The following is a 13,752-nucleotide window of genomic DNA, read 5'->3' as shown; positions in this document are numbered from 1 at the left end:
GAATTAAAAACATGATGGAGAGAAGAAGATATACAAAACCAGGGTCAAAAACAGGAGTGAGGTCAATAAAAGCATTCTATCATGACTTGCATAGCAACTTCAAGCAGCCCTCTTAATTACTTAAAAGCTCCCAGGTAGTCAACATAAAATGGGAAATCAGGCCAGTAACATAGCTTTGTTTTATTTGTGACAGCCATCTAGAATATAATGCTGTGAGAGTGGTGTAATGGGTTTTTTTCCATTACTCATATAGCAGGTTGCTTTATAAACTACCAAAAGGTATGTTGACTCAGAACTTCAGAATGTGACCATATGTGGAAAAAAAAAAAAAAAAGAAGTCTTTGCAGACATGGTTAAGGATATTGAGATAAGATCATCCTGGATTAGGATGGACCCTAAATCCAAAGACAAATGTCCATGTAAGAGAAAAGAAAGGAAGAAGATGAAGAGGAGAATTTCTGTGAAGACGGAGGCAGATATTGGAGTGATGCATCTACAAGATGACCCCAACAATTGCGGGCAGCCACCAGAAGCGAGGAATGAGGCATGGAACTGGTTCTCCCTCAGAGCCTCCAGAAAGAAGCAACTCTGCTGACACCTTGATTTTAGCTCCTGGCCTCTGGAGCTGTGAGAGCATACATTTCATTGTTTTAAGCCTCCCTGTTATTGGTAATTTGTTATAACAGCCACAGAAAACTAATACATGGGAATCATATTCTGGGATCACCATATGTCATTCCCTTTCTCTTCTACTCTCCATGTGAATGTGGATGCTCAGGATGTTAAATGTTGAGTCCCTACATGATCCTAAATCATCTCAAAGAGATGTCACTATATTCTGTTTACTGAGGTAGAAAACTGGACCAATGCATTTCATTTTATAATATTTTATCTGTAAAAGTAACATAACAACGTAGCAAGGTAGGGATATAAACAATGGAATCTACTATAATGCCACTACTTATTGTAACTAGGTTACTTTACATATTTCCATGAAGTTTTACACACATATATGCAAATATGTATATAATGCATGGATGCCATGATGGACTGCTCTTAAAAAGTATTCCAAGATAAAGGTTTAACTGAGTTTGTTGCACACCTATTGCTCTTTTTGGACCCTGACTAGGTGAAGATAGCTAAATTTTACACATTTGATATAAAGAACAGAACCTGGTTTTGATCTAGTCCTTTGAAAATTTCAGATATTCCATACTATATGGATGCAATATTTATTTATGGGATGGTTGAGGCATATCATACACTTATTAATAAATAACACATGTCCGATTTGTCATGTTTCTTTTAAAAATGCCCAGTTCAAAATAAAATTAGCAGGCAGAGTTGATTATTAGGAAATAATTGCATAAAAGATCTGAGTTTTTCTCAACTTAGTACCCAATTAACATTTCACTTTTGCTGTCAGCTAATTGTGATATATATGGAGAAAGCATTTGCCATAAATTCTCCCCATAGACTAGTTTAAAAAAGAGTTTGCTAGAACAAGTTGTGCTAAACTTGTATTTTGTGGTTCTTTTAGCACTATCAAAATGAGAAACCCATGGGCTGCAATCCAGCTGTAAGTCTTACCATTCATTGACTGTGTTCTCTGTGATACCTGGAAGTAGATTAATAAATCCTTATATATAGTCTTTCAATCTGTACAATGAAAGAAGTCAGTTGTCTGGCAGGGGTATGCAATCCTATGTGGTCTGTTGTGATTATTCTGTGACTCATCTCAGAACTCTCATTTCTGCTGCCATCACCATGGTCCTGTCCTTCCTGCAGTTGTCATCACTCATAGCAATGAATCAAAGTATCAACATAAACTATTTAGTAAGTCAGACTCACAGCCTTTGCTGCTGGCAGTTCTTGGCCTTAAAAGCCCTTTCTCCTACTTTGTGGTTGGGGAGTCTGGTGTCTAGGTTCTTCTGGCTCTCTTACGAGCCTTGAAAACATTGACACCAGTCCCTGCGAAGACTTGTCAACACTATCAGAAAAATCAGGTTTCACTCTATGAGCTGAATGAAATAGAAGGTGACCTCTTCCTCTAGTCACTGATTCAATTGTACAATAATTAAATATTTTTGGAATAATGTTTGAATGCCAGGAAGAGTGCCAAAGATTTAATTGTCATGATCTCACTTAATCCTCACAATGACCCTGTGGAATTGTACCTAATTTATAGAAGAGGAAAATGGGGCCTAGAGAAGTTAAGGAACTTGGATAAGATAAAGCTAACAAGGTACAGAAAAAGGCTTTTGACTTGAGTTATTCTTGCTTTAAAGTCTATGCCCTAGCTGTAACTCTGTGAAGCTTCCCCAGTGAGCCAATTAAAGGACCACCTGAAACCAAATTATCTGTTTTTTCTTTCCATTTTTGTCAGCCAACTGTACTTAAAATCATGTAGCTCTTGCTCTGTGAATGAACAGTTGATAAGAAAACCTGCTATAATATAGCTTTGGCCAGGTGGGAATAAAAATTTTCTCTACTGAGTCTGATCTTGGCAACCATCTTGAAATCATCAATGAATAAATGTTTTCTCACAGTTTATAATTAACATCTATGCACTCTATAAGGCTTCTTCATGTTCAATTTGGGCAGGTGATGCATTTTTCCTTAAACTTCTTGGTCTGGCTTTGCTTATTTATGGGATATTTCCCCTTCATTATAGAAATCTTTTAGGCAGCCCACACTGTATTTGACACAATATAAGATTTGCATTTGACACAATATAAGAATCTGCAACAGAGCTAGCTATTGGTTTCTGGATTTTTCTCATGTACAAGGGTATCTTTACCCTGAGCATTAGTCTTTCTTTGTAGATTTTTGAAAGCTGTCTGATAGCGAAAGCAAAAATGAAGGCTTCACTTCCCCTATAAATATTTGTTCAGTGACCTATGACTGTTGGCCAGCCTGCCTGCCAACACCCCATTAGAAGTCATCCCTTTTACAATCATCTACTATTATTTGATAACCTCTTGGGGTTAAAAGTACAGATGCGAGATCTCGGAGATTTCTGATGGGAATACTTCATATCCCAAGTATGTTTTTCCTTCAAAATGACATCACCACAGGGAAACATTTTTCAAATAATTTGGCCATCATGTTATGAAAGCTTACTTAGAAATTTAAAGAAAGAAGCACTCTGTACCTCAAATAAAATTTTTCAGAATCCAGGGATGAAATGAAAAAAAGAAATACCTTACTGGTTTAATTAGTCTTAGAAGGTCTTGGTGTGGCAAGGTGACAAGGCCAGGAAGGAATAGTGTCATTACAAAACTTTATTATATGACTTTTTGTATCAACTTTGAATGTTATGAGAGCTCATGGTTACTGGCTTATGCTTGAAAGATGGCTTTTATACTTCAGATTGGAGCATAGAGATGATTTAGTGTGAATTATGTGAAAACTCATTCCTAACAACAGAGCAGTCAAATGGCTACCCATGGACTAAGATTTTCATCTCCAAGTTTCCTCCTACCTGCTATTATTTTATGGATAAATGTCACTGAGGGAGCTCTATGCTACTTCTTAGCTTAAAGCACTGAATTTCTCAAAAAAATGCTCTGTATAGGGCAACAAAGAAGAATATAAAACAAAGAAGACTGTATGAGACTGGACTGTGAAGAGAAATTTCTCCTTTGAGGACCAGAAATGGACCACTACAATAAAAATAGTACCTGTAACATGTAAATTTCTCAGATTCTAGTTCTCAGGGCATGTGTGTGTATGAGTGTATTCCAATGTTAAGTTTTCTTGCAATGTATAGAGTTAGAAAAAATATATTAAAAACTTATTGAGGATCTACTATATACTAGCCTCTGAGTTAGTACCTCCCATGCAGACATAATAGTAGTAACAAAAACAATAATATATCACATCTAATAAGGAATTAACTATGTTCCAGGTTCTGTTCTAAGCACTTTACAGGTAATACCTCATTTGGTTTTTACAATGGCCATATAGTACCATTATTTCCACTATGCAAATGAAAAAAACTGAGGTTCAAAGAGGTGAAGAAACCAAAGATATGCAACTAATAAGAAATGGAGCCAGAATTTAAACCCAGGCATCCTGACTCCAGAGTCTACTATGCCATGCAACCTTGTTCATGCTCTTCAAGAGCTCATAGGCTGGCAAGAAGAAAGGCAAACCCAGATTATCTGAGATATGCAGAAAACAAGTAGATACATAGAGGAGGAAGCTATCCATCTTCCAAGTGTGGGGGTCAGGAAGACTTTGTAGAATCAATGTTAAAGCCGATACATGGAGGCTGAGTAGCATTTCCAGATGGATGTGCTGAGGAAGGGAGTTTCAGATAAAAGGAACATGGTGAACACAGATGTGGATATTGCAACAGTGTGAAGTGGCAGAATCACTAAAGTGAGTCAATGACTACTGGACTGTAGGGTACATACAAATGGAAATCTTGTCTAAGATGAGCTGAATGGGTGATGAATGAGGGCTCTTCTATATGCTAAGATCCTATGAAGAACTGTATGCAGGACATTTACATGACCCACTTTTATTTCAGAAAAGTAACCTTATGGTCTGTGTGATGTCAGATTTGAAGGGGCCAGGCCTGTAGGCAGAATAGTTAAGATGCCACAAAATTATTCATGCAAGGAATCTGGAAACCTAAGGCCAGCCATGGTAAGGAATGAAGAGATTTGCTTGAGAAATGTTTTGTGCTAGGATTGATTGAATTGAGAGGCTAACTGGATGTGGATGTGAGGGTAAGGGAGAGGGTGAGGTCACAGTGATTCTCTGGCTGTCAGCTTGAGTAACTGGGTGGATGGTGGTGCTGTCCATTGTCATGAGGCATATGGGATGGAGAGCAGGGGGTAGGAAGACTCCAAGTTCTGCTTTGCAGCTCCCTCCTTACTTCCTGCTCCTCCCCCATCCCTCTCTCCTCTGGGCCCCAACATCACCTTGTGATACCACTCTTTGGATCTTTACTTTGTTTTGTACTTGTATGTACCTGTCTTCAGCAGTAGAATATGAACTCCTTGGCAGTAGATTCTATAATATATTTACTGTTCAATAAATGTTTATTAAATGAGTTAATGAAGAACACAACCATTTTTTTTTCATGAATGGATAACTAAGAATTCAAAGGAAACTCCATCCCTGTAATGGCCAATCCTGTTCTGCCTTCAAAATACTTAGAATAAAATACATCTTTCTTCCACAAAATATGTTATGGGTTTGAAAGCAAAGATTGCACCACAACTCTGACTCTGTTATTTTTCAGTTTGAAAATCCCCAGTCCCTTCAGATATTCCACATGCAACATAATTCTCATACACTTTATCATCCTACTTGCCCTCTTCTGGACATGTTCCAGTCTGTGTTCTTCTTTAAACATGATACTCTGCTAATCTGAGCCATACAGAATGCAGTGTGACCATTACTTCTGAAAAGGGGTGAAAATAAATCATTTTAATAACTAAATTCAGAATTATTTTTTAAGGAAGAAACTGTATTTAGGAAATTAAGTCAGTAAGTAGCTTGAGGTAGAAGGTGAGACCTTGAAGGCATGGGTTAGGCGGGAGTCAAATAAGCAAAAGACTAAATGTTCTTAGAAACTAACAGAAATTGTAGATCGGAGAAGAGTCAGAGATAGTTAGCCTAAGGACTTAATTTTTTGTAAAATTTCATTGAAATATAATATACATACTCCAAAGTGGACAAATCCAAAGAATATAACTCCATGAATTTTTAGAAAATGATCACACCCAGACCATGAAATAGAAACATTATCAATACCTACCCCCTGTTTGGTTCCCTTCTGGTCATTTACCCTCTTCAGAGGAGATACTGACTCTTAGAGGCCTTGTTTCTCTGTCCCCTAGTAATGCCTCTCCACTGAGGTCCAAGCCTGGATTCTCCACTCATGATATCCCTGATGAGCAAGTTTCCCTGCCTAGTGTAAAAGGGATGTAGACCATCAATGACAATGGACTATTAATCTAGGGCTTCAGAATCTCTCCAGTTGTTATCAATGTCCTTCCCTCAATGAGGCCCTGTCCCCCAAGCAGCAGGAAACCACCTTGCCAAGATTTTGGCTTAATTTTTAGCCTTCTGCCCCATGCATCTTTGGAATTCAGGGAAAGGGCCCTTCAAATCTCCAATTTTGTCACCTCTGTCTCATGTGAGCACCGAAATATCTCTACTTTCCTTGTCCCCCATCCATGGTACTCTGCCCAAGCCAAACCTAGATTCTTAGACTCCAGCCTTCACCAAGAATCAGCACATGCCCCCCAGGGACAGCTGCAGTTCCTCAACTTCTCTTTGAATATTTCCTTTCTCTCAGCAGTTTTACTCCTTTTTGTCTTCAATGTTTCTGAAGCTCTCTGGTGCCTTTAGAATATCAGGAGCCAGCAAACTTTCCTGTCAAGACCAGATAGTAAATATTTTTGGCTTCATAGGCCATGTGGTCTTTGTCACAACTGCTTAGTTATGTTGTTATAGCACAAAACAATACCAAAAAAATGGGCATGGCTGATTTGCCCTGCAAGCTATAGTTTACCAACCCTCCAAATATATAATTATTGTAATTTATTTAATATTCCTAGCTCTTCAGTGAGATAAGTGGTCCACGTAACCTAGTCCATCCTAGCTGAAAGCAGAACCCTACCAGAAGACTTCCAATAACAAGCATGTCTAATATGCAATTTGAAGTTCTTGAGTGGCTATGATGTAAAACTTTTTCTTAATTTTCCCAAACTTACAGTAAACTCTTTTGTATACACAGAGGCTTCTGTGAGTAGGATGTGTGTGTGTGTGTGTGTGTGTGTGTATGAGAGAGAGAGAGAAAAAATAAAAGGGAGAGTTCGATTTGGAGGTTGATGAGTTTTGGTGATTTAGGAGGTCAATAAACAATACTTCTCTTTTCGCCACCCAGTATCAGAAATAATTGAGAGGTAGACATAAAAGACATGAAAATGGAGCTCAAAATATCACTTTCATTAGTGATAAGCTAGGTGTGCTTTATTTTGTTTCAGGTCACACATGTTTTTTCCTTTCTTTTCCTTCCTTTTCTTTTCCTTTGGATGACTTGAGAGTTCTTTATGATTCCATTATACCTCTGCTATTGGCTAAGTATTTTTGTTTTAGTTTTTTCAGTTGGTTTCAGCGGCTGCTTTAGAACAAGAGACAGACAGCAAATTATAGCCTGCAGTCCAAATCCATCCCACCACCTTTTTTTAAATAAAGTTTTAGTGGAATACAGCCATATCCATTCATTTATTTATGTTGGTAGCTGCTTTTACACTGCAAGGACAAACTGACTTGTTGTGACAGAAACCATATGGCCTACAAAAACAAAAATATTTTCTATCTGGTCCTTGACAGAAAAAATTTTGCCAATCTCTGTTCTAGGGCTTACAATATATAACGTGATTTATCATAGTTCCCCTGTAATTGTGGATTTGTCCATGGATCTTTTTATTTCTGTCACTTATTGCTTTATGTATGCTGAATCTATGTAATTAGGTACACAGATTTAAAATTGTGATTATTTCGTTTTACATTAATTCCCTTACCATTATGGAATGTCTCAGTTTATCTTCAATAATACGTCTTTTTCCTTAAGGCCCATATTTTCTGATATAAGTGTAGCTACTCACAATTTCATTTGGTTAGTTCTTGCATGGTGTATCTATTTCCAACCTTTCACTTTTAAATCTCTGGTCTTTATATTTAAAGTGCATGTTTTGTTAAAAGCACATTGTGAAGTTTTGTTTTTTATCCACTCTGACAATCTTATTATTTTGCTTAGAGTATTTCATCTATTTATATTTAATGTAATTACAGATATAATAGGGCTTATATCTGCCATCATATTAGAGTTTGGGTTTGTTTGGGTTTTTTTTCCTCTTTAGGGCCATCTGTTTTATATTTACTTTTTTCTTGTCTTCTTGTTGGTTAATCAGATATGTTTTTATTACACCAGTTTCCCCTCTCTAATTTGTTAGTTATATTCTTTTTTACCTTTTTTAAGTGGTTTTCCTAAGACTATGGCATGACTTATTAGATTTCCATACAAACTTATACTTTTACCACTTCCAGGATATACTCAGACCTTTTAAATTCAATTTTCCCTTCTTTTTCATAAATTTTGTCATATATTTTAATTGTATACATATTTGAACCGCAAAAGACATCATAACTGTTTCTTATAGCCTATCTACTTATATGCATATATTATTTACTTATTTTTTCATATAAACACCCTTGAGGTGTTCTTTTTTTCATTCCTGCCCATACATTTATCTACCTGGAGTCATTTATTTTGCCTGAAGAAGTTCCTTGAGTATTTCTTGTAAGGAAGGCCTACTGGTGATTAACTTCCTTTGTTGTTGTTTTTCTAAAAGCATTTTTGTATTTTATCTTCACCTTTGAAGAATATTTTCACTGCCTCCAAGCCCTCATTTAGCCCTTTAAATAAATTCATTTTGTTCCGGCTTCCATCATTTCTTTTCAGAAATCAGACGTAAGTCATTTCTGTTTCTTTGATTTTTTTTCTTTATTTTTCTGGATGTTTCTAAAATGTTATGTTTTGAATTTTAGAAGTTTGATAAACATGCTTATATGTGGTTATCTGTGCATTCATACTGCCTGAGGTTTGAAGAGTTTTTTTTTTTTTAAAGATTTTATTTATTTATTTATTTGACAGAGAGAGACACAGAGAGAGAGGGAACACAAGATGCGGGCTTGATCCCAGGACCCTGGGACCATGACCTGAGCCGAAGGCAGACACTTACGACTGAGCCACCCAGGCACCCCTTGAAGAGTTTCTTAAATCTGTGGATTGATGTCTTTCTTTAGTTTCAAAAAATTCTTAGCCATTACCTCTGACATTCTCTGTCTCCTCTCATTCTGGGACACCATTTATACATATATTTGAGCATTTCCCACATATCTCTGATGTGATATTTTTCTCCTCTTCTTTTTCCCAGTGTTTCAGTTTGGGTATATTTTAATCGACCTAACTTCTAGGCCACTATCCTCTTCATCCTGCTTACTCCAAGAAAATATCCTGATACTCCTTTTTCTCCAAGAAAAGATCCTGACACTCAATCTGTACTCAGTATCAACAACAAATCTGTTGCTATCAACAATAAATCTGTTGCTAAACCCATCCCATTAGTTTTTTATTTCAGATACTATAGTTTTTCAGTTCTATAATGTCCATTTGTTTTGCAGTATAAATCAAATTCTTGATTATATTTTCATTTTTTCATATATTTTGTCATTTTTTTCATTTTTTATTAAGCATATTAATCATATTATTTTGAAGTCACTGCTACCTAAAAATATCTGCATTGCTTCTTTTATTCTTTAATTATCAATCATATTTTCTTGCCTTTTTCCTTGTCTAGTTATTTTTACTTCATTTCTTCATTCTGGACATTATGCAATTCTAGAGGATCCAGACAATATTATATTCCACCAGAAGTGGATTTCCCTTTCTTCTCTTAGGCAGAGAGGGTGAAGGAGTGAGCTAAATTGGGCTGACATTCAATGTCGGTAGTAGTCTATATTCCTCTGGTAAGATTCTAGCTTGCTTCTGTTTTTACTGAATGGTCTTCCCAGGCTTTTGGTTGAGATCCTAGCATACTTCCATTTCCTCAGTTCTAAGTGACTTCAGGGGCTTCAGCTCTGACCTTAAGAGATTTCCATCCTAGCTCTCCAACCTTCTACACCAAACAGCCTCAAATTCCAGCAAGTGTCTTAAAGAGAATACAAGCAGTGTGCTTAAAATATGTCTCATTCTGAGGGAGAATCTTTATTTCCTAAACTCTGGAAGACTACAGGAGATTTTATTCTGTATTTTAGAAGCTTCTGGCCTAGCTTAAAGCCTTTTGTATGGCCCTAGAGCTCAAGAAATGGCCCATGGGAAAAACCTTCAAAATTCCAACTTGTTACTGACTAACCAAAAAAGCACTGGGAGTTTTTTCTCCAAGAAAAGATCATGATACTCAATCTGTACTCAGTATCAATAAATGTCCTTAAGGAAAAAATGGCTTGTGACTGTCATCTCAACTTCGAGCAGTTCTCCATCCTCTAGAATTCTAGTGTATCTATTCTTCATAGCTTTCATAGCTCTGAGGTGCCTTTAGGATATAATGTTTGTAATTTATCAGTTGTTACAATGGGAGAACAAACCTGCCACAATCCACTCTATCTTACTTGAAGGTGGAAGTCTCTTAAGAGACCATTCTTAATAGTGGGTACATTGATGCATTGTGTTAAATCCAGTGCTTAGTATGTATTTACTGAATACCTTTATATCAATACATTTGGCTGTGAGTAATAGAAAATCTGACTATGGTAGCTTAAAGAAACAAGGTTTCTCCTGCTCACTTAATAAGAATTCAAGAGATAGACAGTTACTAATATTGTTTCAGCAGCTCAGTGATGTCAGTGTTGATGATGTCTTTGAAATTCTCTTGGCACTTCCCAAATGCATCCCATGTCAAAGTCACCAGATGGCTATGGTTTCAAATAATATTTCTGCATTCAAGGCAAAAAGAGAAGGAAGGGCCATGACAGTCAGCTGTGTTTTTCACTGGGAAAAGCATAGCCATCCAAAACTTCTCAGCTAATTCTGTATTTTATTTGATTGACCAGGCTGTGTCATATAGCCACCACCAGTAGTAAGGGAGGATGGGAAATTCAGTACTTATGTAGGTAGGATAATCAAAGAGTTGATCAAGTAAAGAGTGAGACAGGTGAAGACTGTTCCAGACAAAGAAGAAGTAAGTGCAAAAGACAAGAGATAAGAGAACATATCAGAGCAAGAAACAGAAAACCAGTATACATCAAGTAATAAGTTACTTACTATCTCACAGAATAAGATGTCTGGAGGAAGGGTGAAGTAGTTTAATTTAAAGGTTCCACAAAATCTTTAAGAATACATATTATTTTATCCTTCTGTTCTGCCATTCTCAACAGTTAGCAGGTCCACTCATGGCCATAAGTTGGCTATAGCAGCTCCTGGTACCATATCTTTACCTTAGGTGTGTAATCTGCCCAAAGAAACTAGATAAATTTGAGAAGGAGGCATGACTGGGTAGAGTTCTGGGTTCCAAACTTGATTCTGGAACTCACTAGCTTCAGCCTTGGCTAAGCTGTAGTTTCCTCATCTATATAAAAGGCCATCTCTACTTTGAAAAGTTGTGAAGATTGAATTAAATGAGAAAATGTTTATAAAGCTTTCAGCACATGGAAGACCTTAAAATTGTTTGACTCCTTTCTTGTCCTTTGTCAAATATCAATGCCAGGGTGAAGTACACATTCCAGACTGTTTGACATTCCAGAAGTCAAGAAGTAAGTGATCTCTGATTGCTAATGAGGAAGGTAGAGAGCCAGCACTAGCATGTGAGTTCCAAACACAGGGGTCCATGAGCTTGGGGAAAAAAAATCACATCATGTTTTTTATTAACCTCTAACTGAAATTTATCATATGCTTCAATTTTGACCATCGACAGCAAACATAGGTGGCATTAATAATGCCTGTGCCTCTTTGTCAATAGAAATCAGATATTTTCATATCACATTTTAGTTATCACCAACCTCTTAAAATGTTTTTACACTTATCACTACTTTGAAATTAAATCAGTTATTAGATATCTGTATTAAATCTTGTTATTTAATGAATTTATATAGAAGTATACACACAAACATACTTACGTTTCTGTCTCATAAATTTTCTATATGTTTCTATCTCTCATGAATTTAATAGTATTTTCTTAACTCAGTATCAGGAAACTTGGTTTCCTTTGTGTCCTATGTATTTTATTTGTTATATCTAAAAAAACATTATTTTGAGAAGTCCATGGACTTCACCAACTGCAAAAGGGGGTCCATGGCACAAAATGAACTCCTGCACTAAAGGAACTCAGGCAGTGGTGGGGGTGGGCAGCAGAGGGACTAGGGGAAAGTGAATCTTATTAGTGGAGTGCACTAGGCATTTTGGGGCAAGAAGTCCAGCACTCTCCTGCTTGTGACCCTCGGCCAATCTGGGGCAGGATGCAGATGACCCGGGCCTGGCAGCTTCTGAGACTTTTTCCCAAGCATTCTTGTAAAACAGCAACCACATTGCCACATGTGCCTGGAATTTGATTTCCAGGCCAAGTGTCAGCTTTTCCGTGCTAAGACTCCCTCAGGTTTTGGCCTAGGTTCTCCTGCTGTCAAGGCCCAGCCCTTTCAATACCTCGACCACCTGCCAGAGAGAACAGATTCATGGAATTTTGGCTGCCACTTCTGAGTCACGTCGTCAGCCACAGGCTTCCACCTGCAACCTCTGGAGGCCTGGACTGCAAGGTGCCTGAGGAGACAACTGACGCTGACCCGGCCCTGTCAGGGCAGCATGTCCTTCCCGATGGGCCAGGAGGCTTTACAGATGGGGCCAATTTCCTTCTCCCTGCTCTAAAGAGGCATTTCTTCTCAGAGAATGAGCCTGAGTTTTTCCAGTCTTATCTAGAAATCTTAGTTTTTCTCAAGTTATTCTTTTTTCTGTAATCCAACAACAAATTTACCTCAGGAAATGGTAGGGAGAAAGGCTTATGCAAGGGGAGGATATTGTTATAAATAGGAGTCCTTGCTGTGACTTGCTTAAATAAACAGGTTGCTAATGTTTCCAGGCAGCCACGGAGCTACTGTTCAGAGGCTGGTCAAACTGTTTTCCTTGTAGAAAAGAATCAATGTCCTTCCAAACTACTCCTTCTCCAGAAGCAAAGTGAATCTCTTTACAACCTTAGTTTGGGGAAACAGTCCCGCTTACCCCTGCTAGATGAGGGAAGGAAGCAAACCTTCTAGAGATGATGGCCTAAGTGGTGTGTGTTACAGAAATGAGAAAAGCCCCCAGCTGCAGAAAATTCTCTTCCCTCAGCCACACAGCCACGACCTGAAATTATACATTTGTGTGTGTGTGTCTCTCTCTCCATATATATATGTCCATTACATACATGTATCTATTATTAAAACTTCTAATGCTTCCAAGAGAGGAATATATGAAAGGGTTTCAATTAGTAACCTCTTTATATTATTTATCTGATCTTTTTCAATTATGGGCCAAGTGATTACAGATAGCAAGAGAGAAGGACAGTATCATTAGATCTAGTAAGAGTTTAGAAAAACTACAGGCAATGAGAGAAAAAGGAATCAAAGTAGAACTCTGGAGGAAATCACCTGTTTTCTAAGAGCTGGATCGAGAAGGAGCTGGTAGAGATAACAAGTGCTGGGCACGTACAAGGCAATAAATAATATTTATTAAATGAACCATTGGGAAGTAGAAGAATAAAACCATTGTTCTGTTGGTTTTTATGCCCCTAACCTCATCCAGCACCCAACTGAGTGGAGTCAGGTCTCCTCTGTTAAAACTTGATAGAATCCCTAGATTTGGCCATAGTAAAGATTTTCTGATCTTTGCTTAACTAAAGGACCATCCATTAATAGATAACTGACTCAGCAAGGGGTCTATTTTCATAACTGTCAGGCCCTTTGTATTCTTACAATTTAAAAGTAGGAGGGGGTTGGAACGAAATTTAAAACTTGGGGGAGGTGAGAATGAAGGGAAAGAAATAGCATCGCTTTTCACAACAACATGAAACATTATTTCCATTGCAGACAAGTGGATTCCTACATTGCAAGGCAGTTAGGAAACTTGTTTCTCTTCCTACCTGTTTAGAGTCTATTGCCTCTAAGTTTCAGCATTTCTTCTTCTAGATTAATCTTATC

This window comes from Leptonychotes weddellii, chromosome 4 (assembly GCF_054177405.1).
Source record: "Leptonychotes weddellii isolate Sample4059 chromosome 4, ASM5417740v2, whole genome shotgun sequence".
Taxonomy (NCBI): Eukaryota; Metazoa; Chordata; class Mammalia; order Carnivora; family Phocidae; genus Leptonychotes; species Leptonychotes weddellii.
Note: the sequence above shows the minus strand (reverse complement) of the source record.